The sequence below is a fragment of the Cornus florida genome, unplaced genomic scaffold, assembly GCF_030987335.1.
Source record: "Cornus florida cultivar Cherokee Brave unplaced genomic scaffold, ASM3098733v1 CherokeeBrave_3.0.0_Hap2_Chr10, whole genome shotgun sequence".
Lineage (NCBI taxonomy): Eukaryota > Viridiplantae > Streptophyta > Magnoliopsida > Cornales > Cornaceae > Cornus > Cornus florida.
The window spans coordinates 91,219,581-91,244,225 of record NW_026775580.1 but is presented as its reverse complement, the minus strand read 5'-3'; the positions used below and the strand labels follow the sequence as shown (position 1 = coordinate 91,244,225).

The 24,645-nt window shown below is 35.2% G+C and overlaps 5 long non-coding RNA genes across 5 annotated transcripts; all 5 read right to left on the bottom strand.

Annotated features, from left to right (window-relative positions):
- Positions 1–366: 366 nt before the first annotated feature.
- LOC132280173 (uncharacterized) lies at positions 367–3,013 on the bottom strand. The gene is made up of 3 exons (XR_009471484.1): positions 2,795–3,013; positions 1,953–1,993; positions 367–430 (listed from the first exon to the last, which is right to left on the bottom strand). It is a non-coding gene; the product is annotated as an uncharacterized LOC132280173 (long non-coding RNA).
- A 21-nt stretch (positions 3,014–3,034) lies between these two features.
- Positions 3,035–5,686, bottom strand: LOC132280172 (uncharacterized). Its single transcript, XR_009471483.1, has 3 exons — positions 5,463–5,686; positions 4,621–4,661; positions 3,035–3,098 (listed from the first exon to the last, which is right to left on the bottom strand). It is a non-coding gene; the product is annotated as an uncharacterized LOC132280172 (long non-coding RNA).
- Positions 5,687–5,702: 16 nt separating this feature from the next.
- LOC132280171 (uncharacterized) lies at positions 5,703–8,423 on the bottom strand. Its single transcript, XR_009471482.1, has 3 exons — positions 8,131–8,423; positions 7,289–7,329; positions 5,703–5,766 (listed from the first exon to the last, which is right to left on the bottom strand). It is a non-coding gene; the product is annotated as an uncharacterized LOC132280171 (long non-coding RNA).
- A 2,616-nt stretch (positions 8,424–11,039) lies between these two features.
- Positions 11,040–16,348, bottom strand: LOC132280170 (uncharacterized). The gene is made up of 5 exons (XR_009471481.1): positions 16,130–16,348; positions 15,291–15,331; positions 13,466–13,769; positions 12,625–12,665; positions 11,040–11,103 (listed from the first exon to the last, which is right to left on the bottom strand). It is a non-coding gene; the product is annotated as an uncharacterized LOC132280170 (long non-coding RNA).
- A 15-nt stretch (positions 16,349–16,363) lies between these two features.
- LOC132280169 (uncharacterized) lies at positions 16,364–23,456 on the bottom strand. Its single transcript, XR_009471480.1, has 6 exons — positions 23,282–23,456; positions 21,459–21,762; positions 20,618–20,658; positions 18,795–19,098; positions 17,953–17,993; positions 16,364–16,433 (listed from the first exon to the last, which is right to left on the bottom strand). It is a non-coding gene; the product is annotated as an uncharacterized LOC132280169 (long non-coding RNA).
- Positions 23,457–24,645: the final 1,189 nt, after the last annotated feature.

Genomic DNA, 24,645 nt, shown 5'->3' with positions numbered 1-24,645 from the left:
AATAACAGAATAGAGACCCAACAAATCATAAATGGTTTATGATTCTTAAAACCCTGAATGACTTCACCTAAATACAGATCTAAATCAAAAGTAAGATAAACAAAACACGATAACAAGAATACTTACCAAAAACAGTTCTCTCACTCCGTCTAGAGAACAAAAGTGCAAAGGGGACCATTTCTTTGGCAAATGAAAGACTTCCCAAAACCTACTATAATGCCTATAAATGATATTTATACTAATATAGCCACTCTATTCTGGGATCATGTTTCTGCCCACCCTCTAGGCCCAAATAAATATTTGTCTTTAAATAAAAGATACATCACTTAAAAAGATAATCGGTATAATTACTCGCATTATAGACCATATTGCAATGCTTCGGCTGACTCCAACTAGGGTAGTTTAAAGGCTGAGAAATGGCACTCTTTCCCTGACAAACACAAAGAACAATGCCGACCAACATAATGATAGCAGCCTGTTACTTAATCCACAAAAGCTACAGAATTGCTCTTATGGCAAAATAATCAAAATTAGGCTGAACCAACATAAAAAGCATTGACATGCTCAACTCAAAATCACACATAAAGCCCAAAATTAATATCGATATGCGACAATTCAAGTAGGATCAGCTCTATAACAGTAACTCTACATATTTGTCAGATTTAGTGAGGGCTGAGAAAATTTTGCAATGTTTCGACCGACTCCAACTAGAGTAGTTTAAAACCTCAGAAAGACCACTCTTTCCCTGACAAACACAGAGAACAATGACTCGTGAACCAACATAACGATAATAGCCCGTTACATAATCCACAAAAAATAAAGGAATAATTCGAAAAAAATGGCATGTTGGTGGTCAAATGCTAAAAAGATGGAGTCACACCCAAATTTCCAAATTAATGAAGTTTTATCAATTGCTGACTTGGACATGGAAATTTACTGTTGATTTTCTTTTAATTCCTAAACAGCCCTATTACGAAATGACCTAACTACCAATTTAATAAGAAATTTCCTTGGAGCCCATAGCTGAAAATCTCAAACACATACCTAAGACCATCAGATCATCATCACAAATCCCAATATCACATTTACAACAACAACAAGAATTTGCATCATTTCTTAAAAGCCCACACGTGTCCCTAAAAGCTAGAGTCCTTTGTGAAATTTTCAGCAGAGTTGCATTTCAACCCCTACCTGAAATTGTCAAAGAGGATATCACGCTCTCATATGGTTCTCCGATGGCTGCAGCAAGAGAGGAGGTGGTGCCAGCAAGGTGAAGGCAAATGATTTGGCATTGGTGTTGGGTAAGTGGTGGTTTTGTTGGGCCGGCAAATCAGTGGTAATGTTGATCATTTTTTTTTTTCTTTTAAATTTTGATCATTTTTTAGTGTTTTTTTCAATTCGACCCTAGGGTTAAGATTTTTGTGGTATTCACTAGATGGTGGTGATAATGGGAAGAGAGAGAGAGAGAGAATGGGGACAGGTGGTGATAAGATAGATGGAGATAGAGTGGACAGTGGCAGCGATAGTGGTGGAGCGACTATGTTTTGGTTTTCTCGTGATAATAAATCCTTTGAGAACAGTGTGTTTCTGAGAAAGAGGGAGGGGGTAGTCTAGTACTTCAAGGTCAAACCCAGATTCGCCTCAAGGCAGTTGAGGAATTAATAGAAAATCTACTGTAAACTTCCATGTCCAAGTCAGCATTTGATAAAATTCCATTAATTTGGAAAACTTGAGTTTGACTCCACATTTTTGGCATTTGACCACCAAAACCCAAAAAGCTACAGAATTGCTCTTATGGCAAAATAATTACAATTCTAGAGGATGAACCAACATAAAAAGCTAATAATACGAGTTAAAGAAAAAATTGGCATGCTCAACAAAAGATCACACATAAAACCAAAAAGTAATTTTGATATGCAAAAATTCATATAAGATCAGCTCTATAACAGTACCTCTACATGAGTCGTAGCATTCGAACTATATCGAAGCCAACCTGCAAGATGAGCATTATTAACAGAAAATCTATGCTGATTCATCAGTGAGCATTACTGCTAGTTGAAATCACATGAATAGATATCTCAAATACAAAAGAGTGGGATTCAAAAAGGTTGTAAGCTCTGCAACAAATTGGGGCCAGGATCGAAGAATTCCAAATGTTTTTCAGTCACCGCAGTCAGAATATTGTAATAAATACTTACTTACAGTAGACATAAATTGCAAATTCAATTTGGACTATGAAGGAATTGAAAATGAACAAAACAGCAAATTCAATTTGGATAGTTTTTTTTTTTCTCAAAACGTGAATTCAGAAGGAAAAAACACACAAAACCAGATACAAAAGGTGAAAAATACAAAGGAGCAAAATATGATTTCACAAACAAGGGACTAATCAAGCATGAACTCAGAAACTATCAAAATATAATTTCAAAAACAGTAAAGTCTAAACCCAGCTTCACAAGAAATCTATCCATGAAGAAATTAGAGACCCAACAAATTTAAAGAGCAGATACACAAGGTGGAAAATACAAAGGAGCAAAACATGATTTCACAAACAATGGACTATAAATCAAGTATCAATTCAGAAACTACCAAAATATAATTTCAAAAACCCTAAAATCTAAACCCAACTTCACAAGAAATCTATTCCTGAAGAAATTGTAGAAACTTGAATAACAGAATAGAGACCCAACAAATCATAAATGGTTTATGATTCTTAAAACCCTGAATGACTTCACCTAAATACAGATCTAAATCAAAAGTAAGATAAACAAAACACGATAACAAGAATACTTACCAAAAACAGTTCTCTCACTCCGTCTAGAGAACAAAAGTGCAAAGGGGACCATTTCTTTGGCAAATGAAAGACTTCCCAAAACCTACTATAATGCCTATAAATGATATTTATACTAATATAGCCACTCTATTCTGGGATCATGTTTCTGCCCACCCTCTAGGCCCAAATAAATATTTGTCTTTAAATAAAAGATACATCACTTAAAAAGATAATCGGTATAATTACTCGCATTATAGACCATATTGCAATGCTTCGGCTGACTCCAACTAGGGTAGTTTAAAGGCTGAGAAATGGCACTCTTTCCCTGACAAACACAAAGAACAATGCCGACCAACATAATGATAGCAGCCTGTTACTTAATCCACAAAAGCTACAGAATTGCTCTTATGGCAAAATAATCAAAATTAGGCTGAACCAACATAAAAAGCATTGACATGCTCAACTCAAAATCACACATAAAGCCCAAAATTAATATCGATATGCGACAATTCAAGTAGGATCAGCTCTATAACAGTAACTCTACATATTTGTCAGATTTAGTGAGGGCTGAGAAAATTTTGCAATGTTTCGACCGACTCCAACTAGAGTAGTTTAAAACCTCAGAAAGACCACTCTTTCCCTGACAAACACAGAGAACAATGACTCGTGAACCAACATAACGATAATAGCCCGTTACATAATCCACAAAAAATAAAGGAATAATTCGAAAAAAATGGCATGTTGGTGGTCAAATGCTAAAAAGATGGAGTCACACCCAAATTTCCAAATTAATGAAGTTTTATCAATTGCTGACTTGGACATGGAAATTTACTGTTGATTTTCTTTTAATTCCTAAACAGCCCTATTACGAAATGACCTAACTACCAATTTAATAAGAAATTTCCTTGGAGCCCATAGCTGAAAATCTCAAACACATACCTAAGACCATCAGATCATCATCACAAATCCCAATATCACATTTACAACAACAACAAGAATTTGCATCATTTCTTAAAAGCCCACACGTGTCCCAAAAAGCTAGAGTCCTTTGTGAAATTTTCAGCAGAGTTGCATTTCAACCCCTACCTGAAATTGTCAAAGAGGATATCACGCTCTCATATGGTTCTCCGATGGCTGCAGCAAGAGAGGAGGTGGTGCCAGCAAGGTGAAGGCAAATGATTTGGCATTGGTGTTGGGTAAGTGGTGGTTTTGTTGGGCCGGCAAATCAGTGGTAATGTTGATCATTTTTTTTTTTCTTTTAAATTTTGATCATTTTTTAGTGTTTTTTTCAATTCGACCCTAGGGTTAAGATTTTTGTGGTATTCACTAGATGGTGGTGATAATGGGAAGAGAGAGAGAGAGAGAATGGGGACAGGTGGTGATAAGATAGATGGAGATAGAGTGGACAGTGGCAGCGATAGTGGTGGAGCGACTATGTTTTGGTTTTCTCGTGATAATAAATCCTTTGAGAACAGTGTGTTTCTGAGAAAGAGGGAGGGGGTAGTCTAGTACTTCAAGGTCAAACCCAGATTCGCCTCAAGGCAGTTGAGGAATTAATAGAAAATCTACTGTAAACTTCCATGTCCAAGTCAGCATTTGATAAAATTCCATTAATTTGGAAAACTTGAGTTTGACTCCACATTTTTGGCATTTGACCACCAAAACCCAAAAAGCTACAGAATTGCTCTTATGGCAAAATAATTACAATTCTAGAGGATGAACCAACATAAAAAGCTAATAATACGAGTTAAAGAAAAAATTGGCATGCTCAACAAAAGATCACACATAAAACCAAAAAGTAATTTTGATATGCAAAAATTCATATAAGATCAGCTCTATAACAGTACCTCTACATGAGTCGTAGCATTCGAACTATATCGAAGCCAACCTGCAAGATGAGCATTATTAACAGAAAATCTATGCTGATTCATCAGTGAGCATTACTGCTAGTTGAAATCACATGAATAGATATCTCAAATACAAAAGAGTGGGATTCAAAAAGGTTGTAAGCTCTGCAACAAATTGGGGCCAGGATCGAAGAATTCCAAATGTTTTTCAGTCACCGCAGTCAGAATATTGTAATAAATACTTACTTACAGTAGACATAAATTGCAAATTCAATTTGGACTATGAAGGAATTGAAAATGAACAAAACAGCAAATTCAATTTGGATAGTTTTTTTTTTTCTCAAAACGTGAATTCAGAAGGAAAAAACACACAAAACCAGATACAAAAGGTGAAAAATACAAAGGAGCAAAATATGATTTCACAAACAAGGGACTAATCAAGCATGAACTCAGAAACTATCAAAATATAATTTCAAAAACAGTAAAGTCTAAACCCAGCTTCACAAGAAATCTATCCATGAAGAAATTAGAGACCCAACAAATTTAAAGAGCAGATACACAAGGTGGAAAATACAAAGGAGCAAAACATGATTTCACAAACAATGGACTATAAATCAAGTATCAATTCAGAAACTACCAAAATATAATTTCAAAAACCCTAAAATCTAAACCCAACTTCACAAGAAATCTATTCCTGAAGAAATTGTAGAAACTTGAATAACAGAATAGAGACCCAACAAATCATAAATGGTTTATGATTCTTAAAACCCTGAATGACTTCACCTAAATACAGATCTAAATCAAAAGTAAGATAAACAAAACACGATAACAAGAACACTTACCAAAAACAGTTCTCTCACTCCGTCTAGAGAACAAAAGTGCAAAGGGGACCATTTCTTTGGCAAATGAAAGACTTCCCAAAACCTACTATAATGCCTATAAATGATATTTATACTAATATAGCCACTCTATTCTGGGATCATGTTTCTGCCCACCCTCTAGGCCCAAATAAATATTTGTCTTTAAATAAAAGATACATCACTTAAAAAGATAATCGGTATAATTACTCGCATTATAGACCATATTGCAATGCTTCGGCTGACTCCAACTAGGGTAGTTTAAAGGCTGAGAAATGGCACTCTTTCCCTGACAAACACAAAGAACAATGCCGACCAACATAATGATAGTAGCCTGTTACTTAATCCACAAAAGCTACAGAATTGCTCTTATGGCAAAATAATCAAAATTAGGCTGAACCAACATAAAAAGCATTGACATGCTCAACTCAAAATCACACATAAAGCCCAAAATTAATATCGATATGCGACAATTCAAGTAGGATCAGCTCTATAACAGTAACTCTACATATTTGTCAGATTTAGTGAGGGCTGAGAAAATTTTGCAATGTTTCGACCGACTCCAACTAGAGTAGTTTAAAACCTCAGAAAGACCACTCTTTCCCTGACAAACACAGAGAACAATGACTCGTGAACCAACATAACGATAATAGCCCGTTACATAATCCACAAAAAATAAAGGAATAATTCGAAAAAAATGGCATGTTGGTGGTCAAATGCTAAAAAGATGGAGTCACACCCAAATTTCCAAATTAATGAAGTTTTATCAATTGCTGACTTGGACATGGAAATTTACTGTTGATTTTCTTTTAATTCCTAAACAGCCCTATTACGAAATGACCTAACTACCAATTTAATAAGAAATTTCCTTGGAGCCCATAGCTGAAAATCTCAAACACATACCTAAGACCATCAGATCATCATCACAAATCCCAATATCACATTTACAACAACAACAAGAATTTGCATCATTTCTTAAAAGCCCACACGTGTCCCTAAAAGCTAGAGTCCTTTGTGAAATTTTCAGCAGAGTTGCATTTCAACCCCTACCTGAAATTGTCAAAGAGGATATCACGCTCTCATATGGTTCTCCGATGGCTGCAGCAAGAGAGGAGGTGGTGCCAGCAAGGTGAAGGCAAATGATTTGGCATTGGTGTTGGGTAAGTGGTGGTTTTGTTGGGCCGGCAAATCAGTGGTAATGTTGATCATTTTTTTTTTTCTTTTAAATTTTGATCATTTTTTAGTGTTTTTTTCAATTCGACCCTAGGGTTAAGATTTTTGTGGTATTCACTAGATGGTGGTGATAATGGGAAGAGAGAGAGAGAGAGAATGGGGACAGGTGGTGATAAGATAGATGGAGATAGAGTGGACAGTGGCAGCGATAGTGGTGGAGCGACTATGTTTTGGTTTTCTCGTGATAATAAATCCTTTGAGAACAGTGTGTTTCTGAGAAAGAGGGAGGGGGTAGTCTAGTACTTCAAGGTCAAACCCAGATTCGCCTCAAGGCAGTTGAGGAATTAATTGAAAATCTACTGTAAACTTCCATGTCCAAGTCAGCATTTGATAAAATTCCATTAATTTGGAAAACTTGAGTTTGACTCCACATTTTTGGCATTTGACCACCAAAACCCAAAAAGCTACAGAATTGCTCTTATGGCAAAATAATTACAATTCTAGAGGATGAACCAACATAAAAAGCTAATAATACGAGTTAAAGAAAAAATTGGCATGCTCAACAAAAGATCACACATAAAACCAAAAAGTAATTTTGATATGCAAAAATTCAAATAAGATCAGCTCTATAACAGTACCTCTACATGAGTCGTAGCATTCGAACTATATCGAAGCCAACCTGCAAGATGAGCATTATTAACAGAAAATCTATGCTGATTCATCAGTGAGCATTACTGCTAGTTGAAATCACATGAATAGATATCTCAAATACAAAAGAGTGGGATTCAAAAAGGTTGTAAGCTCTGCAACAAATTGGGGCCAGGATCGAAGAATTCCAAATGTTTTTCAGTCACCGCAGTCAGAATATTGTAATAAATACTTACTTACAGTAGACATAAATTGCAAATTCAATTTGGACTATGAAGGAATTGAAAATGAACAAAACAGCAAATTCAATTTGGATAGTTTTTTTTTTTCTCAAAACGTGAATTCAGAAGGAAAAAACACACAAAACCAGATACAAAAGGTGAAAAATACAAAGGAGCAAAATATGATTTCACAAACAAGGGACTAATCAAGCATGAACTCAGAAACTATCAAAATATAATTTCAAAAACAGTAAAGTCTAAACCCAGCTTCACAAGAAATCTATCCATGAAGAAATTAGAGACCCAACAAATTTAAAGAGCAGATACACAAGGTGGAAAATACAAAGGAGCAAAACATGATTTCACAAACAATGGACTATAAATCAAGTATCAATTCAGAAACTACCAAAATATAATTTCAAAAACCCTAAAATCTAAACCCAACTTCACAAGAAATCTATTCCTGAAGAAATTGTAGAAACTTGAATAACAGAATAGAGACCCAACAAATCATAAATGGTTTATGATTCTTAAAACCCTGAATGACTTCACCTAAATATAGATCTAAATCAAAAGTAAGATAAACAAAACACGATAACAAGAATACTTACCAAAAACAGTTCTCTCACTCCGTCTAGAGAACAAAAGTGCAAAGGGGACCATTTCTTTGGCAAATGAAAGACTTCCCAAAACCTACTATAATGCCTATAAATGATATTTATACTAATATAGCCACTCTATTCTGGGATCATGTTTCTGCCCACCCTCTAGGCCCAAATAAATATTTGTCTTTAAATAAAAGATACATCACTTAAAAAGATAATCGGTATAATTACTCGCATTGTAGACCATATTGCAATGCTTCAGCTGACTCCAACTAGGGTAGTTTAAAGGCTGAGAAATGGCACTCTTTCCCTGACAAACACAAAGAACAAGGCCAACCAACATAATGATAGCAGCCTGTTACTTAATCCACAAATGCTACAGAATTGCTCTTATGGCAAAATAATCAAAATTAGGCTGAACCAACATAAAAAGCATTGACATGCTCAACTCAAAATCACAAATAAAGCCCAAAATTAATATCGATATGCGACAATTCAAGTAGGATTAGCTCTATAACAGTAACTCTACATATTTGTCAGATTTAGTGAGGGCTGAGAAAATTTTGCAATGTTTCGACCGACTCCAACTAGAGTAGTTTAAAACCTCAGAAAGACCACTCTTTCCCTGACAAACACAGAGAACAATGACTCGTGAACCAACATGACGATAATAGCCCGTTACATAATCCACAAAAAATAAAGGAATAATTCGAAAAAAAATGGCATGTTGGTGGTCAAATGCTAAAAAGATGGAGTCACACCCAAATTTCCAAATTAATGAAGTTTTATCAATTGCTGACTTGGACATGGAAATTTACTGCTGATTTTCTTTTAATTCCTAAACAGCCCTATTACGAAATGACCTAACTACCAATTTAATAAGAAATTTCCATGGAGCCCATAGCTGAAAATCTCAAACACATACCTAAGACCATCCGATCATCATCACAAATCCCAATATCACATTTGCAACAACAACAACAATTTGCATCATTTCTTAAAAGCCCACACGTGTCCCTAAAAGCTAGAGTCCTTTGTGAAATTTTCAGCAGAGTTGCATTTTAACCCCAACCTGAAATTGTCAAAGAGGATATCACGCTCTCATATGGTTCTCCGATGGCTGCAGCAAGAGAGGAGGTGGTGCCAGCAAGGTGATGGCAAATGATTTGGCATTGGTGTTGGGTAAGTGGTGGTTTTGTTGGGCCGGCAAATCAGTGGTAATGTTGATCATTTTTTTTTTCTTTTAAATTTTGATCATTTTTTAGTGTTTTTTTCAATTCGACCCTAGGGTTAAGATTTTTGTGGTATTCACTAGATGGTGGTGATAATGGGAAGAGAGAGAGAGAGAGAGAATGGGGACAGGTGGTGATAAGATAGATGGAGATAGAGTGGACAGTGGCAGCGATAGTGGTGGAGCGACTATGTTTTAGTTTTCTCGTGATAATAAATCCTTTGAGAACAGTGTGTTTCTGAGAAAGAGGGAGGGGGTTGTCTAGTACTTCAAGGTTAAACCCAGATTCGCCTCAAGGCAGTTTAGGAATTAATAGAAAATCTACTGTAAACTTCCATGTCCAAGTCAGCATTTGATAAAATTCCATTAATTTGGAAAACTTGAGTTTGACTCCACATTTTTGGCATTTGACCACCAAAACCCAAAAAGCTACAGAATTGCTCTTATGGCAAAATAATTACAATTCTAGAGGATGAACCAACATAAAAAGCTAATAATACGAGTTAAAGAAAAAATTGGCATGCTCAACAAAAGATCACACATAAAACCAAAAATTAATATTGATATGCAAAAATTCAAATAAGATCAGCTCTATAACAGTACCTCTACATGAGTCGTAGCATTCGAACTATATCGAAGCCAACCTGCGAGATGAGCATTATTAACAGAAAATCTATGGTGATTCATCAGTGAGCATTACTGCTAGTTGAAATCACATGAATAGATATCTCAAATACAAAAGAGTGGGATTCAAAAAGGTTGTAAGCTCTGCAACAAATTGGGGCCAGGATCGAAGAATTCCAAATGTTTTTCAGTCACCGCAGTCAGAATATTGTAATAAATACTTACTTACAGTAGACATAAATTGCAAATTCAATTTGGACTATGAAGGAATTGAAAATGAACAAAACAGCAAATTCAATTTGGATAGTTTTTTTTTTCTCAAAACGTGAATTCAGAAGGAAAAAAAACACAAAACCAGATACAAAAGGTGAAAAATACAAAGGAGCAAAATATGATTTCACAAACAAGGGACTAATCAAGCATGAACTCGAAAACTATCAAAATATAATTTCAAAAACAGTAAAGTCTAAACCCAGCTTCACAAGAAATCTACCCATGAAGAAATTAGAGACCCAACAAATTTAAAGAGCAGATACACAAGGTGGAAAATACAAAGGAGCAAAACATGATTTCACAAACAATGGACTATAAATCAAGTATCAATTCAGAAACTACCAAAATATAATTTCAAAAACCCTAAAATCTAAACCCAACTTCACAAGAAATCTATTCCTGAAGAAATTGTAGAAACTTGAATAACAGAATAGAGACCCAACAAATCATAAATGGTTTATGATTCTTAAAACCCTGAATGACTTCACCTAAATACAGATCTAAATCAAAAGTAAGATAAACAAAACACGATAACAAGAATACTTACCAAAAACAGTTCTCTCACTCCGTCTAGAGAACAAAAGTGCAAAGGGGACCATTTCTTTGGCAAATGAAAGACTTCCCAAAACCTACTATAATGCCTATAAATGATATTTATACTAATATAGCCACTCTATTCTGGGATCATGTTTCTGCCCACCCTCTAGGCCCAAATAAATATTTGTCTTTAAATAAAAGATACATCACTTAAAAAGATAATCGGTATAATTACTCGCATTATAGACCATATTGCAATGCTTCGGCTGACTCCAACTAGGGTAGTTTAAAGGCTGAGAAATGGCACTCTTTCCCTGACAAACACAAAGAACAATGCCGACCAACATAATGATAGCAGCCTGTTACTTAATCCACAAAAGCTACAGAATTGCTCTTATGGCAAAATAATCAAAATTAGGCTGAACCAACATAAAAAGCATTGACATGCTCAACTCAAAATCACACATAAAGCCCAAAATTAATATCGATATGCGACAATTCAAGTAGGATCAGCTCTATAACAGTAACTCTACATATTTGTCAGATTTAGTGAGGGCTGAGAAAATTTTGCAATGTTTCGACCGACTCCAACTAGAGTAGTTTAAAACCTCAGAAAGACCACTCTTTCCCTGACAAACACAGAGAACAATGACTCGTGAACCAACATAACGATAATAGCCCGTTACATAATCCACAAAAAATAAAGGAATAATTCGAAAAAAATGGCATGTTGGTGGTCAAATGCTAAAAAGATGGAGTCACACCCAAATTTCCAAATTAATGAAGTTTTATCAATTGCTGACTTGGACATGGAAATTTACTGTTGATTTTCTTTTAATTCCTAAACAGCCCTATTACGAAATGACCTAACTACCAATTTAATAAGAAATTTCCATGGAGCCCATAGCTGAAAATCTCAAACACATACCTAAGACCATCCGATCATCATCACAAATCCCAATATCACATTTACAACAACAACAACAATTTGCATCATTTCTTAAAAGCCCACACGTGTCCCTAAAAGCTAGAGTCCTTTGTGAAATTTTCAGCAGAGTTGCATTTCAACCCCTACCTGAAATTGTCAAAGAGGATATCACGCTCTCATATGGTTCTCCGATGGCTGCAGCAAGAGAGGAGGTGGTGCCAGCAAGGTGATGGCAAATGATTTGGCATTGGTGTTGGGTAAGTGGTGGTTTTGTTGGGCCGGCAAATCAGTGGTAATGTTGATCATTTTTTTTTTCTTTTAAATTTTGATCATTTTTTAGTGTTTTTTTCAATTCGACCCTAGGGTTAAGATTTTTGTGGTATTCACTAGATGGTGGTGATAATGGGAAGAGAGAGAGAGAGAGAATGGGGACAGGTGGTGATAAGATAGATGGAGATAGAGTGGACAGTGGCAGCGATAGTGGTGGAGCGACTATGTTTTGGTTTTCTCGTGATAATAAATCCTTTGAGAACAGTGTGTTTCTGAGAAAGAGGGAGGGGGTAGTCTAGTACTTCAAGGTCAAACCCAGATTCGCCTCAAGGCAGTTTAGGAATTAATAGAAAATCTACTGTAAACTTCCATGTTCAAGTCAGCATTTGATAAAATTCCATTAATTTGGAAAACTTGAGTTTGACTCCACATTTTTGGCATTTGACCACCAAAACCCAAAAAGCTACAGAATTGCTCTTATGGCAAAATAATTACAATTCTAGAGGATGAACCAACATAAAAAGCTAATAATACGAGTTAAAGAAAAAATTGGCATGCTCAACAAAAGATCACACATAAAACCAAAAATTAATATTGATATGCAAAAATTCAAATAAGATCAGCTCTATAACAGTACCTCTACATGAGTCGTAGCATTCGAACTATATCGAAGCCAACCTGCGAGATGAGCATTATTAACAGAAAATCTATGGTGATTCATCAGTGAGCATTACTGCTAGTTGAAATCACATGAATAGATATCTCAAATACAAAAGAGTGGGATTCAAAAAGGTTGTAAGCTCTGCAACAAATTGGGGCCAGGATCGAAGAATTCCAAATGTTTTTCAGTCACCGCAGTCAGAATATTGTAATAAATACTTACTTACAGTAGACATAAATTGCAAATTCAATTTGGACTATGAAGGAATTGAAAATGAACAAAACAGCAAATTCAATTTGGATAGTTTTTTTTTTCTCAAAACGTGAATTCATAAGGAAAAAAAACACAAAACCAGATACAAAAGGTGAAAAATACAAAGGAGCAAAATATGATTTCACAAACAAGGGACTAATCAAGCATGAACTCGGAAACTATCAAAATATAATTTCAAAAACAGTAAAGTCTAAACCCAGCTTCACAAGAAATCTATCCATGAAGAAATTAGAGACCCAACAAATTTAAAGAGCAGATACACAAGGTGGAAAATACAATGGAGCAAAACATGATTTCACAAACAATGGACTATAAATCAAGTATCAATTCAGAAACTACCAAAATATAATTTCAAAAACCCTAAAATCTAAACCCAACTTCACAAGAAATCTATTCCTGAAGAAATTGTAGAAACTTGAATAACAGAATAGAGACCCAACAAATCATAAATGGTTTATGATTCTTAAAACCCTGAATGACTTCACCTAAATACAGATCTAAATCAAAAGTAAGATAAACAAAACACGATAACAAGAATACTTACCAAAAACAGTTCTCTCACTCCGTCTAGAGAACAAAAGTGCAAAGGGGACCATTTCTTTGGCAAATGAAAGACTTCCCAAAACCTACTATAATGCCTATAAATGATATTTATACTAATATAGCCACTCTATTCTGGGATCATGTTTCTGCCCACCCTCTAGGCCCAAATAAATATTTGTCTTTAAATAAAAGATACATCACTTAAAAAGATAATCGGTATAATTACTCGCATTGTAGACCATATTGCAATGCTTCGGCTGACTCCAACTAGGGTAGTTTAAAGGCTGAGAAATGGCACTCTTTCCCTGACAAACACAAAGAACAATGCCGACCAACATAATGATAGCAGCCTGTTACTTAATCCACAAAAGCTACAGAATTGCTCTTATGGCAAAATAATCAAAATTAGGCTGAACCAACATAAAAAGCATTGACATGCTCAACTCAAAACCACACATAAAGCCCAAAATTAATATCGATATGCGACAATTCAAGTAGGATCAGCTCTATAACAGTAACTCTACATATTTGTCAGATTTAGTGAGGGCTGAGAAAATTTTGCAACGTTTCGACCGACTCCAACTAGAGTAGTTTAAAACCTCAGAAAGACCACTCTTTCCCTGACAAACACAGAGAACAATGACTCGTGAACCAACATAACGATAATAGCCCGTTACATAATCCACAAAAAGTAAAGGAATAATTCGAAAAAAATGGCATGTTGGTGGTCAAATGCTAAAAAGATGGACTCACACCCAAATTTCCAAATTAATGAAGTTTTATCAATTGCTGACTTGGACATGGAAATTTACTGTTGATTTTCTTTTAATTCCTAAACAGCCCTATTACGAAATGACCTAACTACCAATTTAATAAGAAATTTCCATAGAGCCCATAGCTGAAAATCTCAAACACATACCTAAGACCATCCGATCATCATCACAAATCCCAATATCACATTTACAACAACAACAACAATTTGCATCATTTCTTAAAAGCCCACACGTGTCCCTAAAAGCTAGAGTCCTTTGTGAAATTTTCAGCAGAGTTGCATTTCAACCCCTACCTGAAATTGTCAAAGAGGATATCACGCTCTCATATGGTTCTCCGATGGCTGCAGCAAGAGAGGAGGTGGTGCCAGCAAAGTGATGGCAAATGATTTGGCATTGGTGTTGGGTAAGTGGTGGTTTTGTTGGGCCGGCAAATCAGTGGTAATGTTGATCATTTTTTTTTTCTTTTAAATTTTGATCATTTTTTAGTGTTTTTTTCAATTCGACCCTAGGGTTAAGATTTTTGTGGTATTCACTAGATGGTGGTGATAATGGGAAGAGAGAGAGAGAGAGAATGGGGACAGGTGGTGATAAGATAGATGGAGATAGAGTGGACAGTGGCAGCGATAGTGGTGGAGCGACTATGTTTTGGTTTTCTCGTGATAATAAATCCTTTGAGAACAGTGTGTTTCTGAGAAAGAGGGAGGGGGTAGTCTAGTACTTCAAGGTCAAACCCAGATTCGCCTCAAGGCAGTTTAGGAATTAATAGAAAATCTACTGTAAACTTCCATGTCCAAGTCAGCATTTGATAAAATTCCATTAATTTGGAAAACTTGAGTTTGACTCCACATTTTTGGCATTTGACCACCAAAACCCAAAAAGCTACAGAATTGCTCTTATGGCAAAATAATTACAATTCTAGAGGATGAACCAACATAAAAAGCTAATAATACGAGTTAAAGAAAAAATTGGCATGCTCAACAAAAGATCACACATAAAACCAAAAATTAATATTGATATGCAAAAATTCAAATAAGATCAGCTCTATAACAGTACCTCTACATGAGTCGTAGCATTCGAACTATATCGAAGCCAACCTGCGAGATGAGCATTATTAACAGAAAATCTATGGTGATTCATCAGTGAGCATTACTGCTAGTTGAAATCACATGAATAGATATCTCAAATACAAAAGAGTGGGATTCAAAAAGGTTGTAAGCTCTGCAACAAATTGGGGCGAGGATCGAAGAATTCCAAATGTTTTTCAGTCACCGCAGTCAGAATATTGTAATAAATACTTACTTACAGTAGACATAAATTGCAAATTCAATTTGGACTATGAAGGAATTGAAAATGAACAAAACAGCAAATTCAATTTGGATAGTTTTTTTTCTCAAAACGTGAATTCAGAAGGAAAAAAAACACAAAACCAGATACAAAAGGTGAAAAATACAAAGGAGCAAAATATGATTTCACAAACAAGGGACTAATCAAGCATGAACTCGGAAACTATCAAAATATAATTTCAAAAACAGTAAAGTCTAAACCCAGCTTCACAAGAAATCTATCCATGAAGAAATTAGAGACCCAACAAATTTAAAGAGCAGATACACAAGGTGGAAAATACAAAGGAGCAAAACATGATTTCACAAACAATGGACTATAAATCAAGTATCAATTCAGAAACTACCAAAATATAATTTCAAAAACCCTAAAATCTAAACCCAACTTCACAAGAAATCTATTCCTGAAGAAATTGTAGAAACTTGAATAACAGAATAGAGACCCAACAAATCATAAATGGTTTATGATTCTTAAAACCCTGAATGACTTCACCTAAATACAGATCTAAATCAAAAGTAAGATAAACAAAACACGATAACAAGAATACTTACCAAAAACAGTTCTCTCACTCCGTCTAGAGAACAAAAGTGCAAAGGGGACCATTTCTTTGGCAAATGAAAGACTTCCCAAAACCTACTATAATGCCTATAAATGATATTTATACTAATATAGCCACTCTATTCTGGGATCATGTTTCTGCCCACCCTCTAGGCCCAAATAAATATTTGTCTTTAAATAAAAGATACATCACTTAAAAAGATAATCGGTATAATTACTCACATTGTAGACCATATTGCAATGCTTCGGCTGACTCCAACTAGGGTAGTTTAAAGGCTGAGAAATGGCACTCTTTCCCTGACAAACACAAAGAACAATGCCGACCAACATAATGATAGCAGCCTGTTACTTAATCCACAAAAGCTACATAATTGCTCTTATGGCAAAATAATCAAAATTAGGCTGAACCAACATAAAAAGCATTGACATGCTCAACTCAAAATCACACATAAAGCCCAAAATTAATATCGATATGCGACAATTCAAGTAGGATCAGCTCTATAACAGTAACTCTACATATTTGTCAGATTTAGTGAGGGCAGAGAAAATTTTGCAATGTTTCGACCGACTCCAACTAGAGTAGTTTAAAACCTCGGAAAGACCACTCTTTCCCTGACAAACACAGAGAACAATGACTCGTGAACCAACATAACGATAATAGCCCGTTACATAATCCACAAAAAATAAAGGAATAGTTCGAAAAAAATGGCATGTTGGTGGTCAAATGCTAAAAAGATGGAGTCACACCCAAATTTCCAAATTAATGAAGTTTTATCAATTGCTGACTTGGACATGGAAATTTACTGTTGATTTTCTTTTAATTCCTAAACAGCCCTATTACGAAATGACCTAACTACCAATTTAATAAGAAATTTCCATGGAGCCCATAGCTGAAAATCTCAAACACATACCTAAGACCATCCGATCATCATCACAAATCCCAATATCACATTTACAACAACAACAACAATTTGCATCATTTCTTAAAAGCCCACACGTGTCCCTAAAAGCTAGAGTCCTTTGTGAAATTTTTAGCAGAGTTGCATTTCAACCCCTACCTGAAATTGTCAAAGAGGATATCACGCTCTCATATGGTTCTCCGATGGCTGCAGCAAGAGAGGAGGTGGTGCCAGCAAGGTGATGGCAAATGATTTGGCATTGGTGTTGGGTAAGTGGTGGTTTTGTTGGGCCGGCAAATCAGTGGTAATGTTGATCATTTTTTTTTTCTTTTAAATTCTGATCATTTTTTAGTGTTTTTTTCAATTCGACCCTAGGGTTAAGATTTTTGTGGTATTCACTAGATGGTGGTGATAATGGGAAGAGAGAGAGAGAGAATGGGGACAGGTGGTGACAAGATAGATGGAGATAGAGTGGACAGTGGCAGCGATAGTGGTGGAGCGACTATGTTTTGGTTTTCTCGTTATAATAAATCCTTTGAGAACAGTGTGTTTCTGAGAAAGAGGGAGGGGGTAGTCTAGTACTTCAAGGTCAAACCCAGATTCGCCTCAAGGCAGTTTAGGAATTAATAGAAAATCTACTGTAAACTTCCATGTCCAAGTCAGCATTTGATAAAATTCCATTAATTTGGAAAACTTGAGTTTGACTCCACATTTTTGGCATTTGACCACCAAAACCCAAAAAGCTACAGAATTGCTCTTATGGCAAAATAATTACAATTCTAGAGGATGAACCAACATAAAAAGCTAATAATACGAGTTAAAGAAAAAATTGGCATGCTCAACAAAAGATCACACATAAAACCAAAAATTAATATTGATATGCAAAAATTCAAATAAGATCAGCTCTATAACAGTACCTCTACATGAGTCGTAGCATTCGAACTATATCGAAGCCAACCTGCGAGATGAGCATTATTAACAGAAAATCTATGGTGATTCATCAGTGAGCATTACTGCTAGTTGAAATCACATGAATAGATATCTCAAATACAAAAGAGTGGGATTCAAAAAGGTTGTAAGCTCTGCAACAAATTGGGGCCAGGATCGAAGAATTCCAAATGTTTTTCAGTCACCGCAGTCAGAATATTGTAATAAATACTTACTTACAGTAGACATAAATTGCAAATTCAATTTGGACTATGAAGGAATTTAAAATGAACAAAACAGCAAATTCAATTTGGATAGTTTTTTTTTTTCTCAAAACGTGAATTCAGAAGGAAAAAAAACACAAAACCAGATACAAAAGGTGAAAAATACAAAGGAGCAAAATATGATTTCACAAACAAGGGACTAATCAAGCATGAACTCAGAAACTATCAAAATATAATTTCAAAAACAGTAAAGTCTAAACCCAGCTTCACAAGAAATCTATCCATGAAGAAATTAGAGACCCAACAAATTTAAAGAGCAGATACACAGGGTGGAAAATACAAAGGAGCAAAACATGATTTCACAAACAATGGACTATAAATCAAGTATCAATTCAGAAACTACAAAAATATAATTTCAAAAACCCTAAAATCTAAACCCAACTTCACAAGAAATCTATTCCTGAAGAAATTGTAGAAACTTGAATAACAGAATAGAGACCCAACAAATCATAAATGGTTTATGATTCTTAAAACCCTGAATGACTTCACCTAAATACAGATCTAAATCAAAAGTAAGATAAACAAAACACGATAACAAGAATACTTACCAAAAACAGTTCTCTCACTCCGTCTAGAGAACAAAAGTGCAAAGGGGACCATTTCTTTGGCAAATGAAAGACTTCCCAAAACCTACTATAATGCCTATAAATGATATTTATACTAATATAGCCACTCTATTCTGGGATCATGTTTCTGCCCACCCTCTAGGCCCAAATAAATATTTGTCTTTAAATAAAAGATACATCACTTAAAAAGATAATCGGTATAATTACTCGCATTGTAGACCATATTGCAATGCTTCGGCTGACTCCAACTAGGGTAGTTTAAAGGCTGAGAAATGGCACTCTTTCCCTGACAAACACAAAGAACAATGCCGACCAACATAATGATAGCAGCCTGTTACTTAATCCACAAAAGCTACAGAATTGCTCTTATGGCAAAATAATCAAAATTAGGCTGAACCAACATAAAAAGCATTGACATGCTCAACTCAAAATCACACATAAAGCCCAAAATTAATATCGATATGCGACAATTCAAGTAGGATCAGCTCTATAACAGTAACTCTACATATTTGTCAGATTTAGTGAGGGCTGAGAAAATTTTGCAATGTTTCGACCGACTCCAACTAGAGTAGTTTAAAACCTCAGAAAGACCACTCTTTCCCTGACAAACACAGAGAACAATGACTCGTGAACCAACATAACGATAATAGCCCGTTACATAATCCACAAAAAATAAAGGAATAATTCGAAAAAAATGGCATGTTGGTGGTCAAATGCTAAAAAGATGGAGTCACACCCAAATTTCCAAATTAATGAAGTTTTATCAATTGCTGACTTGGACATGGAAATTTACTGTTGATTTTCTTTTAATTCCTAAACAGCCCTATTACGAAATGACCTAACTACCAATTTAATAAGAAATTTCCATGGAGCCCATAGCTGAAAATCTCAAACACATACCTAAGACCATCCGATCATCATCACAAATCCCAATATCACATTTACAACAACAACAACAATTTGCATCATTTCTTAAAAGCCCACACGTGTCCCTAAAAGCTAGAGTCCTTTGTGAAATTTTCAGCAGAGTTGCATTTCAACCCCTACCTGAAATTGTCAAAGAGGATATCACGCTCTCATATGGTTCTCCGATGGCTGCAGCAAGAGAGGAGGTGGTGCCAGCAAAGTGATGGCAAATGATTTGGCATTGGTGTTGGGTAAGTGGTGGTTTTGTTGGGCCGGCAAATCAGTGGTAATGTTGATCATTTTTTTTTTCTTTTAAATTTTGATCATTTTTTAGTGTTTTTTTCAATTCGACCCTAGGGTTAAGATTTTTGTGGTATTCACTAGATGGTGGTGATAATGGGAAGAGAGAGAGAGAGAATGGGGACAGGTGGTGATAAGATAGATGGAGATAGAGTGGACAGTGGCAGCGATAGTGGTGGAGCGACTATGTTTTGGTTTTCTCGTGATAATAAATCCTTTGAGAACAGTGTGTTTCTGAGAAAGAGGGAGGGGGTAGTTTAGTACTTCAAGGTCAAACCCAGATTCGCCTCAAGGCAGTTTAGGAATTAATAGAAAATCTACTGTAAACTTCCATGTCCAAGTCAGCATTTGATAAAATTCCATTAATTTGGAAAACTTGAGTTTGACTCCACAATTTTGGCATTTGACCACCAAAACCCAAAAAGCTACAGAATTGCTCTTATGGCAAAATAATTACAATTCTAGAGGATGAACCAACATAAAAAGCTAATAATACGAGTTAAAGAAAAAATTGGCATGCTCAACAAAAGATCACACATAAAACCAAAAATTAATATTGATATGCAAAAATTCAAATAAGATCAGCTCTATAACAGTACCTCTACATGAGTCGTAGCATTCGAACTATATCGAAGCCAACCTGCGAGATGAGCATTATTAACAGAAAATCTATGGTGATTCATCAGTGAGCATTACTGCTAGTTGAAATCACATGAATAGATATCTCAAATACAAAAGAGTGGGATTCAAAAAGGTTGTAAGCTCTGCAACAAATTGGGGCCAGGATCGAAGAATTCCAAATGTTTTTCAGTCACCGCAGTCAGAATATTGTAATAAATACTTACTTACAGTAGACATAAATTGCAAATTCAATTTGGACTATGAAGGAATTGAAAATGAACAAAACAGCAAATTCAATTTGGATAGTTTTTTTTTTCTCAAAACGTGAATTCAGAAGGAAAAAAAACACAAAACCAGATACAAAAGGTGAAAAATACAAAGGAGCAAAATATGATTTCACAAACAAGGGACTAATCAAGCATGAACTCGGAAACTATCAAAATATAATTTCAAAAACAGTAAAGTCTAAACCCAGCTTCACAAGAAATCTATCCATGAAGAAATTAGAGACCCAACAAATTTAAAGAGCAGATACACAGGGTGGAAAATACAAAGGAGCAAAACATGATTTCACAAACAATGGACTATAAATCAAGTATCAATTCAGAAACTACAAAAATATAATTTCAAAAACCCTAAAATCTAAACCCAACTTCACAAGAAATCTATTCCTGAAGAAATTGTAGAAACTTGAATAACAGAATAGAGACCCAACAAATCATAAATGGTTTATGATTCTTAAAACCCTGAATGACTTCACCTAAATACAGATCTAAATCAAAAGTAAGATAAACAAAACACGATAACAAGAATACTTACCAAAAACAGTTCTCTCACTCCGTCTAGAGAACAAAAGTGCAAAGGGGACCATTTCTTTGGCAAATGAAAGACTTCCCAAAACCTACTATAATGCCTATAAATGATATTTATACTAATATAGCCACTCTATTCTGGGATCATGTTTCTGCCCACCCTCTAGGCCCAAATAAATATTTGTCTTTAAATAAAAGATACATCACTTAAAAAGATAATCGGTATAATTACTCGCATTGTAGACCATATTGCAATGCTTCGGCTGACTCCAACTAGGGTAGTTTAAAGGCTGAGAAATGGCACTCTTTCCCTGACAAACACAAAGAACAATGCCGACCAACATAATGATAGCAGCCTGTTACTTAATCCACAAAAGCTACAGAATTGCTCTTATGGCAAAATAATCAAAATTAGGCTGAACCAACATAAAAAGCATTGACATGCTCAACTCAAAATCACACATAAAGCCCAAAATTAATATCGATATGCGACAATTCAAGTAGGATCAGCTCTATAACAGTAACTCTACATATTTGTCAGATTTAGTGAGGGCTGAGAAAATTTTGCAATGTTTCGACCGACTCCAACTAGAGTAGTTTAAAACCTCAGAAAGACCACTCTTTCCCTGACAAACACAGAGAACAATGACTCGTGAACCAACATAACGATAATAGCCCGTTACATAATCCACAAAAAATAAAGGAATAATTCGAAAAAAATGGCATGTTGGTGGTCAAATGCTAAAAAGATGGAGTCACACCCAAATTTCCAAATTAATGAAGTTTTATCAATTGCTGACTTGGACATGGAAATTTACTGTTGATTTTCTTTTAATTCCTAAACAGCCCTATTACGAAATGACCTAACTACCAATTTAATAAGAAATTTCCATGGAGCCCATAGCTGAAAATCTCAAACACATACCTAAGACCATCCGATCATCATCACAAATCCCAATATCACATTTACAACAACAACAACAATTTGCATCATTTCTTAAAAGCCCACACGTGTCCCTAAAAGCTAGAGTCCTTTGTGAAATTTTCAGCAGAGTTGCATTTCAACCCCTACCTGAAATTGTCAAAGAGGATATCACGCTCTCATATGGTTCTCCGATGGCTGCAGCAAGAGAGGAGGTGGTGCCAGCAAAGTGATGGCAAATGATTTGGCATTGGTGTTGGGTAAGTGGTGGTTTTGTTGGGCCGGCAAATCAGTGGTAATGTTGATCATTTTTTTTTTCTTTTAAATTTTGATCATTTTTTAGTGTTTTTTTCAATTCGACCCTAGGGTTAAGATTTTTGTGGTATTCACTAGATGGTGGTGATAATGGGAAGAGAGAGAGAGAGAATGGGGACAGGTGGTGATAAGATAGATGGAGATAGAGTGGACAGTGGTAGCGATAGTGGTGGAGCGACTATGTTTTGTGTTTCTCGTGATAATAAATCCTTTGAGAACAGTGTGTTTCTGAGAAAGAGGGAGGGGGTAGTCTAGTACTTCAAGGTCAAACCCAGATTCGCCTCAAGGCAGTTTAGGAATTAATAGAAAATCTACTGTAAACTTCCATGTCCAAGTCAGCATTTGATAAAATTCCATAAATTTGGAAAACTTGAGTTTGACTCCACATTTTTGGCATTTGACCACCAAAACCCAAAAAGCTACAGAATTGCTCTTATGGCAAAATAATTACAATTCTAGAGGATGAACCAACATAAAAAGCTAATAATACGAGTTAAAGAAAAAATTGGCATGCTCAACAAAAGATCACACATAAAACCAAAAATTAATATTGATATGCAAAAATTCAAATAAGATCAGCTCTATAACAGTACCTCTACATGAGTCGTAGCATTCGAACTATATCGAAGCCAACCTGCAAGATGAGCATTATTAACAGAAAATCTATGGTGATTCATCAGTGAGCATTACTGCTAGTTGAAATCACATGAATAGATATCTCAAATACAAAAGAGTGGGATTCAAAAAGGTTGTAAACTCTGTAACAAATTGGGGCGAGGATCGAAGAATTCCAAATGTTTTTCAGTCACCGCAGTTAGAATATTGTAATAAATACTTACCAAGAGTAGACATAAATTGCAAATTCAATTTGGACTATGAAGGAATTGAAAATGAACAATACAGCAAATTCAATTTGGATAGTTTTTTTTTTTCTCAAAACGTGAATTCAGAAGGAAAAAAACACAAAACCAGATACAAAAGGTGAAAAATACAAAGGAGCAAAATATGATTTCACAAACAAGGGACTAATCAAGCAAGAATTCAGAAACTATCAAAATGTAATTTCAAAAACTGTAAAGTCTAAACCCAGCTTCACAAGAAATCTATCTATGAAGAAATTAGAGACCCAACAAATTTAAAGAGCAGATACACAAGGTGGAAAATACAAAGGAGCAAAACATGATTTCACAAACAATGGACTATAAATCAAGTATCAGTTCAGAAACTACCAAAATATAATTTCAAAAACCCTAAAATCTAAACCCAACTTCACAAGAAATCTATTCCTGAAGAAATTGTAGAAACTTGAATAACAGAATAGAGACCCAACAAATCATAAATGGTTTATGATTCTTAAAACCCTGAATGACTTCACCTAAATACAGATCTAAATCAAAAGTAAGATAAACAAAACACGATAACAAGAATACTTACCAAAAACAGTTCTCTCACTTCGTCTAGAGAACAAAAGTGCAAAGGGGACCATTTCTTTGGCAAATGAAAGACTTCCCAAAACCTACTATAATACCTATAAAAGATATTTATACTAATATAGCCACTCTATTCTGGGATCATGTTTCTGCCCACCCTCTAGTCCCAAATAAATATTTGTCTTTAAATAGAAGATACATCACTTAAAAAGATAATCGGTATAATTACTTGCATTGTAGACCATATTGCAATGCTTCGGCTGACTCCAACTAGGGTAGTTTAAAGGCTGAGAAATGGCACTCTTTCCCAGACAAACACAAAGAACAATGCCGACCAACATAATGATAGCAGCCTGTTACTTAATCCACAAAAGCTACAGAATTGCTCTTATGGCAAAATAATCAAAATTAGGCTGAACCAACATAAAAAGCATTGACATGCTCAACTCAAAATCACACATAAAGCCCAAAATTAATATCGATATGCAACAATTCAAGTATGATCAGCTCTATAACAGTAACTCTAC